Below are 6,897 nucleotides of genomic sequence, written 5' to 3'. Positions count from 1 at the left end.
AGAGTGTGTGTTCAGTAACAGTGTTAAATAGCTCTATATTGTGACAGTAATCATTGCTATAGAGTGTTCAGTAACAGTGTTAAATAGCTCTATATTGTGATAGTAATCATTGCTATAGAGTGTGTGTTCAGTAACAGTGTTAAATAGCTCTATATTGTGACAGTAATCATTGCTATAGAGTGTGTGTTCAGTAACAGTGTTAAATAGCTCTATATTGTGACAGTAATCATTGCTATAGAGTGTTCAGTAACAGTGTTAAATAGCTCTATATTGTGACAGTAATCATTGCTATAGAGTGTTCAGTAACAGTGTTAAATAGCTCTATATTGTGACAGTAATCATTGCTATAGAGTGTTCAGTAACAGTGTTAAATAGCTCTATATTGTAGGGTGTTTCAGGTTCTCTCCATGAGTTCTTTAGTAACAAAACGTGCATTTTCAGGTTTGGAGACCAAATCCAAACTCATACAGGGAAAAGAAAAAAGAAAAAAAAGTGACACAAAGAAATGTAAACGGGTCAAAATGAGGCTGATAAATGGGTTTTCTTCCCAGATTGGCTGGCATTTGACCACCCACCTGAACATGTATTTTCTTTTTATTAGAGAGCTGGAGAGTTGGGCAATACAGTCAGCAGCCAATCATCAGAATATGTGCTTTAACCTTTTAACCAACTAAACATAAAAGGTTTTTGTTGTAACCAAGTTTAAGTCATTTTTTTAAATTGTGAAAATGTCAAGCTCACAACACAAGCACTGTGAGCTTGTAGATCGGACATTTCGTTATCATGGTGGGACATAACAATGAGCAAGGATTTGTCAGTAGACTCACAGCAAAGCGACACGGCCACCCAAAGCCAAACCCTGCTGTATTTGTTTAAGACAATCTACTGTCTCCACCACAGTGATACCAGAGAAAGGTTTGGTAGCACCGTTTAACGTTATTTAAATCCAACGTCTGTTCAGACACGGAGCACAAACAATGCAGAGATAATCTGGATAACAGTCAAATTAATCAAACTGACCGTTTGTCTTCTACAGAGAGGAGAGGACACACGAGGTGAATGAGCTTTATAGTATTTACGAAGCAGTAATGTGGTGTAATAGTGTGCGGATATGAACATACATATTAATGCACACAGATTACATTTATTTACATATTTGGTAGGCTATTTGATAGACATTAAATACATAGTATTTATTTAGTATTTATTTGTATTTTTTTCTGGAAGCAGTCAAAACGATGCATGGAACGATTGTTGCACAAAAACACATTTTACCAAATGCTTTACACCTGTTCTAAACCTGCGACAATAAAGATCTGATTTAGTCTATAGGCCTATAATCTGACGTTTTGCACATGATTCTATTATAGTAGGCCAGGCCTAACCTATTGGCCTACGTGGTTCTTTTTAGCAAACGACATCGTCATATGATTATAGCCTATAGGCCTGTTGAGTGCATGTAATATTGACCAGTGGTGTGATATGGATTTTAGAAGTGGTGCCCCTCTAAATTCGTGATGTGATGATTCATGTGCGTGCATGTGAGGCGCACGTGCGTGCAGCTAAATAAGTCTGGGCTCGCTCACGGCATCTCACTCCTGATGACTGAATGGTTAAAGTAGGCTATATTGTCACACGGCTCGTGCGTGTGCTCGTGCATGTGTCCGCATATAGACACAAGGAGGATGTGTCTGTTTGATGACTGTGTGTCTGTGCGCGTAAAAAACAACTCTTTATGAGTCTGATTGTTGTCAGATGTTGCCGCAACGCTATAGACCCAACCATAGACCATATAGTCAATAATAAATATACGATATTATGTTGAATAGCGTGAATCGCCCTGAAAAACCACTTACAGGCAGCAGCCGTTCGCAACTGGTAAAAAAAAACTAACCTAGCCCAACCCTACCCTCCCCTGCCCCTTCTTTGTAGGCTATATACTTATTTACTTACTGTTTAGACTCTTTTTTCCTTTTCTTTACATATCTACTGCATAGTACTGTGTTCTATTCGTCTGTCATTCAATGTTATGAGATACTTAAATGGTTTCCAGTGGAAATAAGCTTAGTCTTTTCATGGATCTCCTTTTAGTAGACCTTGTACCAGTGAACTGTACCGTCATGAAACTGTACCTTTTCCTATGCAAACTTCTAATAAAGTCTTCAATCAAAATCCATCAATCAAAAATCAAAACAGCGTCGCAGTTCTGACAATGGAACTATAGGGGGGGGGGCGCTTGTTTTCGGTGGGATGATGACGGAGGCGCGCCAGCGTTGTATTATAATAAACACAATCTGATCTAGCAAGCATGACATAGGCTATTTATTATAACCACTAATTCACTATGAAGTGTCTTTAATTATAATTAAAGTAAAAAATAGTCAAGCTTCCATTGTCAGAACTGCGACGCTGTTTTGATTCACGCTGTTGAATAGGCCTAGTTCTGAAGCGTCATTTTACCAAGCCTCTGCTTTGTTTCGCCTTTAAATCCTTACTGCAGGCGCTGGTCAGTGTTCAACATCTCAGTAGACTAGCAGATATCCTAATCCTATGAAGACTTTAAAAAATGACACCTCTTTGATCTTTATGTTGTGAGGAAAGACAGAAGAACTGCGTTCAAGAGCAACGAAAATGTTCATTTGAATGAATTGTAGGTCCATAATCCGTCCATTATAATCCATAATGTAGGCCTATAACATTAGAAACAAGACATGAACGTTCAGACAAACTCTGAAATGACAAAATATTAACAATGGAGAGAGCGAAAAAAAAAATGAATTCAGAAGAAAGTGTTTTAATTTTCTTTAGACGCCAATCTAAACACCACGCGCCATGCAGACTTGGCGCGCGGCGCGGCGCATCAAACCCATGAGGACGCCAGATCTTGGTGGCGCGCTGGAGGCCTGTGTGTGAGTTTGATTAATTGATTGATTGAATATTTTTAAATAAAATAAATGACAGTACAGTTATATATATAAACCTTAACTTAGGCTGTTCTCAAAACTGTCCAAGCTGTTCCAGAATCAGCCAATCTACAAACAGAGACACGGTGAGCTGTGGTCGTTCGGTCCATTTATTAGTTCAGGATCTAAGAAAAGGGACATTATTATTTATATTTCTGTTATTAATATATCTGCGCGCTCAATGTCGTTGTGACATCATTGGTCTCTGGATAAACTATAGAACAACATGTTGGCCAATATTCTAATATTGCCTAATAATAATAGTAGCCTATATCCAATACTGATTTCATTGTATTGAGTGGCATTTTCACAAAGATGTTTGTTTAAAGATAAAAAAGGAATTGTCATTGAGAGTGAAATGCATCATTAATTAAAATGTATAGAGTTATGTTAGCCTACTACTTGTAAACGCTAACCGAAAAGCGTTGATATTATAAAGATGGATTCAGAATGATGTTGGCCTACATCTCCAAAAGCATACAAGCTACTAAGCTACTAAGCAAAGGCTACTAAGCTAGAAGTAAATCTGTAAAGTAAATATATATCCGCTAGACCGCTACAGAGTAAAAGTAAATCTCTGTAAAGTAAATATTGAACCTTGAACAAAGAGAGACAGTTTGACACACACACAGAGAGACATAATTATGTTAATTAGGCCTAGCCTATTATATGTATTATGACATTATGATGACAGGCCTTCATTGGCACGTGGAAACACTAAACGGTTAGAAAAGGCTAATATACAGTAACTGAACATAATAGCATCGAATGTAATATAATAGAAGGGTTAGGGCTAACCCTGTAGCATATAAGTGTAAATGTAATATAATAGAAGGGTTAGGGCTAACCCTGTAGCATATAAGAATGTAATAGAATAGAAGGGTTAGGGCTAACCCTGTAGCATATAAGAATGTAATAGAATAGAAGGGTTAGGGCTAACCCTGTAGCATATAAGAATGTAATAGAATAGAAGGGTTAGGGCTAACCCTGTAGCATATAAGAATGTAATAGAATAGAAGGGTTAGGGCTAACCCTGTAGCATATAAGAATGTAATAGAATAGAAGGGTTAGGGCTAACCCTGTAGCATATAAGAATGTAATATAATAGAAGGGTTAGGGCTAACCCTGTAGCATATAAGAATGTAATAGAATAGAAGGGTTAGGGCTAACCCTGTAGCATATAAGAATGTAATAGAATAGAAGGGTTAGGGCTAACCCTGTAGCATATAAGAATGTAATAGAATAGAAGGGTTAGGGCTAACCCTGTAGCATATAAGAATGTAATAGAATAGAAGGGTTAGGGCTAACCCTGTAGCATATAAGAATGTAATAGAATAGAAGGGTTAGGGCTAACCCTGTAGCATATAAGAATGTAATAGAATAGAAGGGTTAGGGCTAACCCTGTAGCATATAAGAATGTAATAGAATAGAAGGGTTAGGGCTAACCCTGTAGCATATAAGAATGTAATAGAATAGAAGGGTTAGGGCTAACCCTGTAGCATATAAGAATGTAATAGAATAGAAGGGTTAGGGCTAACCCTGTAGCATATAAGAATGTAATAGAATAGAAGGGTTAGGGCTAACCCTGTAGCATATAAGAATGTAATAGAATAGAAGGGTTAGGGCTAACCCTGTAGCATATAAGAATGTAATATAATAGAAGGGTTAGGGCTAACCCTGTAGCATATAAGAATGTAATAGAATAGAAGGGTTAGGGCTAACCCTGTAGCATATAAGAATGTAATAGAATAGAAGGGTTAGGGCTAACCCTGTAGCATATAAGAATGTAATAGAATAGAAGGGTTAGGGCTAACCCTGTAGCATATAAGAATGTAATAGAATAGAAGGGTTAGGGCTAACCCTGTAGCATATAAGAATGTAATAGAATAGCATATAAGTGTAAAGCAGTGGTGCTTATTCAGAACGCGAAATGCGATTTAAAGCAATTTGCACAATGATGCTGTCCAGTACCTGAACTGTAGTAGAGCAGGTAAATATACATATAGGCCTATAATATAATATATAACATATATATAATATATATTATATATAATATATATAATATACATATAGGCCTATAATATAATATATAACATATATATCATATATATTATATATAATATATATAATATACATATAGGCCTATAATATAATATATAACAGCCTACGTGAGCTCATGATATGTGCACATCCTAAACAACTTGATTACTGGTGTGTATGTGTTTTCTTTTTTTAAGAATATTTCAATATGTTTTCAACAATCACATTTCTTTTAGGCTGCAACTGGCAGCAGAAAGAAAGGCGAAATTTCTGTTCAACTGTTTCAGCTTCGTGCGTCTGTGTATATTAACCACTGGTTCTCAAACCTTTTAAGGACCCCTAAATTAATGTGTATTTGGCTGCAGACCCCCATCTGAAAAGTCTTTGTGCCTAGGACCCCCATACAAGTACTTTGAGCTATAGGACCCCCATTTAAGTTTTATGGTGTTAACATTTTTCAAAGAATGTCGAGTTGTTGTTGAAACTAAAAAGAAAAGAAAAAAAGATGAAGATATATATAGGGCCCTGGGGGTCCCTGGACCTCAATATGAGAACACCTTATTAGACCATGGACCACCTTAATTCAGAGAGTATATACAAATGGAACCAAATGGACCAATAACAGTCCATTTGGTTCCATGTGTACACTCTCTGAGAGTCTGAGTTACAATCACATATAGGGATCCATTGGTTGGTTCCTATTTTCTGGGGAGCCCCTGGAACCCCCCCAAGGACCCCTGGGGGTCCCCGGACCCCACCTTGAGAACCAATGGCATAAACGTCAGACACAACAGCTTCTCTGATCTGCAAACCTTTCAGCTCCTGACCAAAAATAGAAATGTGACCCAAAACAGATCTGCAAGCTCACATGCAGAGTGCTTCCTAATGCAACGCTGCATGTGAGCTTGTAGATCTGCTATTTTTCCACTATACTTCTTAATCACATGTTTTCTCATTTAGGACATTTATTTTATTATCTTTATTTTTAAATTATTTTGGGGGAAAAAATAGGATTTGTTTTAAACTTACGACAAAATGTGAATGTTTGGAGATTTATTTTTGAAAATCTTTTGAAATGATAATAAAAAACAGAATGTAGGAAAAATAAAAAAATAAAGCAGTATTTACTTGCGACCTACAAATTTGTCCAGGACCCACATATGGGTCGCAACCCACTGTTTTGGAAACAGCAGCTCAGTCTATTTAAACCTCTGTGTGTTTACACTGTAAACACATTCTGTCTCACATGTCTCTGAGGTTAAAAACGTAAAGTAGAACTATAACGTGGGTTTTATTATTTTTCTGATGACATTATGTTGGTTCGACTGTTACAGAGACAGTTGGTCATGTGTTTGATGTCTCACTAACATTATTATTAGCTGTTTCTCATACAGACTGTGAACATGTTTTAACCAAACCTCCAAAGGAGCAACAACAGACCTATATTCTGCTGAGAATCTTAAAGGAGTAGTTCACCCCCAAAATGAACTGTGAACTACTCCTTTAAGGTCTAGGTTTCCATATTGTGTGTGTGTGTGTGTGTGTGTGTGTGTGTGTGTGTGTGTGTGTGTGTGTGTGTGTGTGTGTGTGTGTGTGTGTGTGTGTGTGTGTGTGTGTGTGTGTGTGTGTGTGTGTGTGTGTGTGTGCGCGCGCGAGCGCGCTCTTTATTGTGTTGCGTTGTGAGCTAAAATCAACATGACATAATCTAATCTAGACATATGCATCCATTAATAGAGTTACATCTAATTAACAGGTCCAGCTCATTAATAGCAGGCCTCATTAAACCTTGCATGGTGAACTGCATCTTGTAGATCAACTGTTTGTTAACATCACACCTCTGACTGCTCTGGTGCAGAGAACCTCTTAAAGCTGTGTCCTATCATCACACTGACCA

Source organism: Nannobrachium achirus (genome assembly GCF_963921795.1).
Source record: "Nannobrachium achirus genome assembly, chromosome: 4".
In the NCBI taxonomy this organism is placed as follows: Eukaryota; Metazoa; Chordata; class Actinopteri; order Myctophiformes; family Myctophidae; genus Nannobrachium; species Nannobrachium achirus.
Note: the sequence above shows the minus strand (reverse complement) of the source record.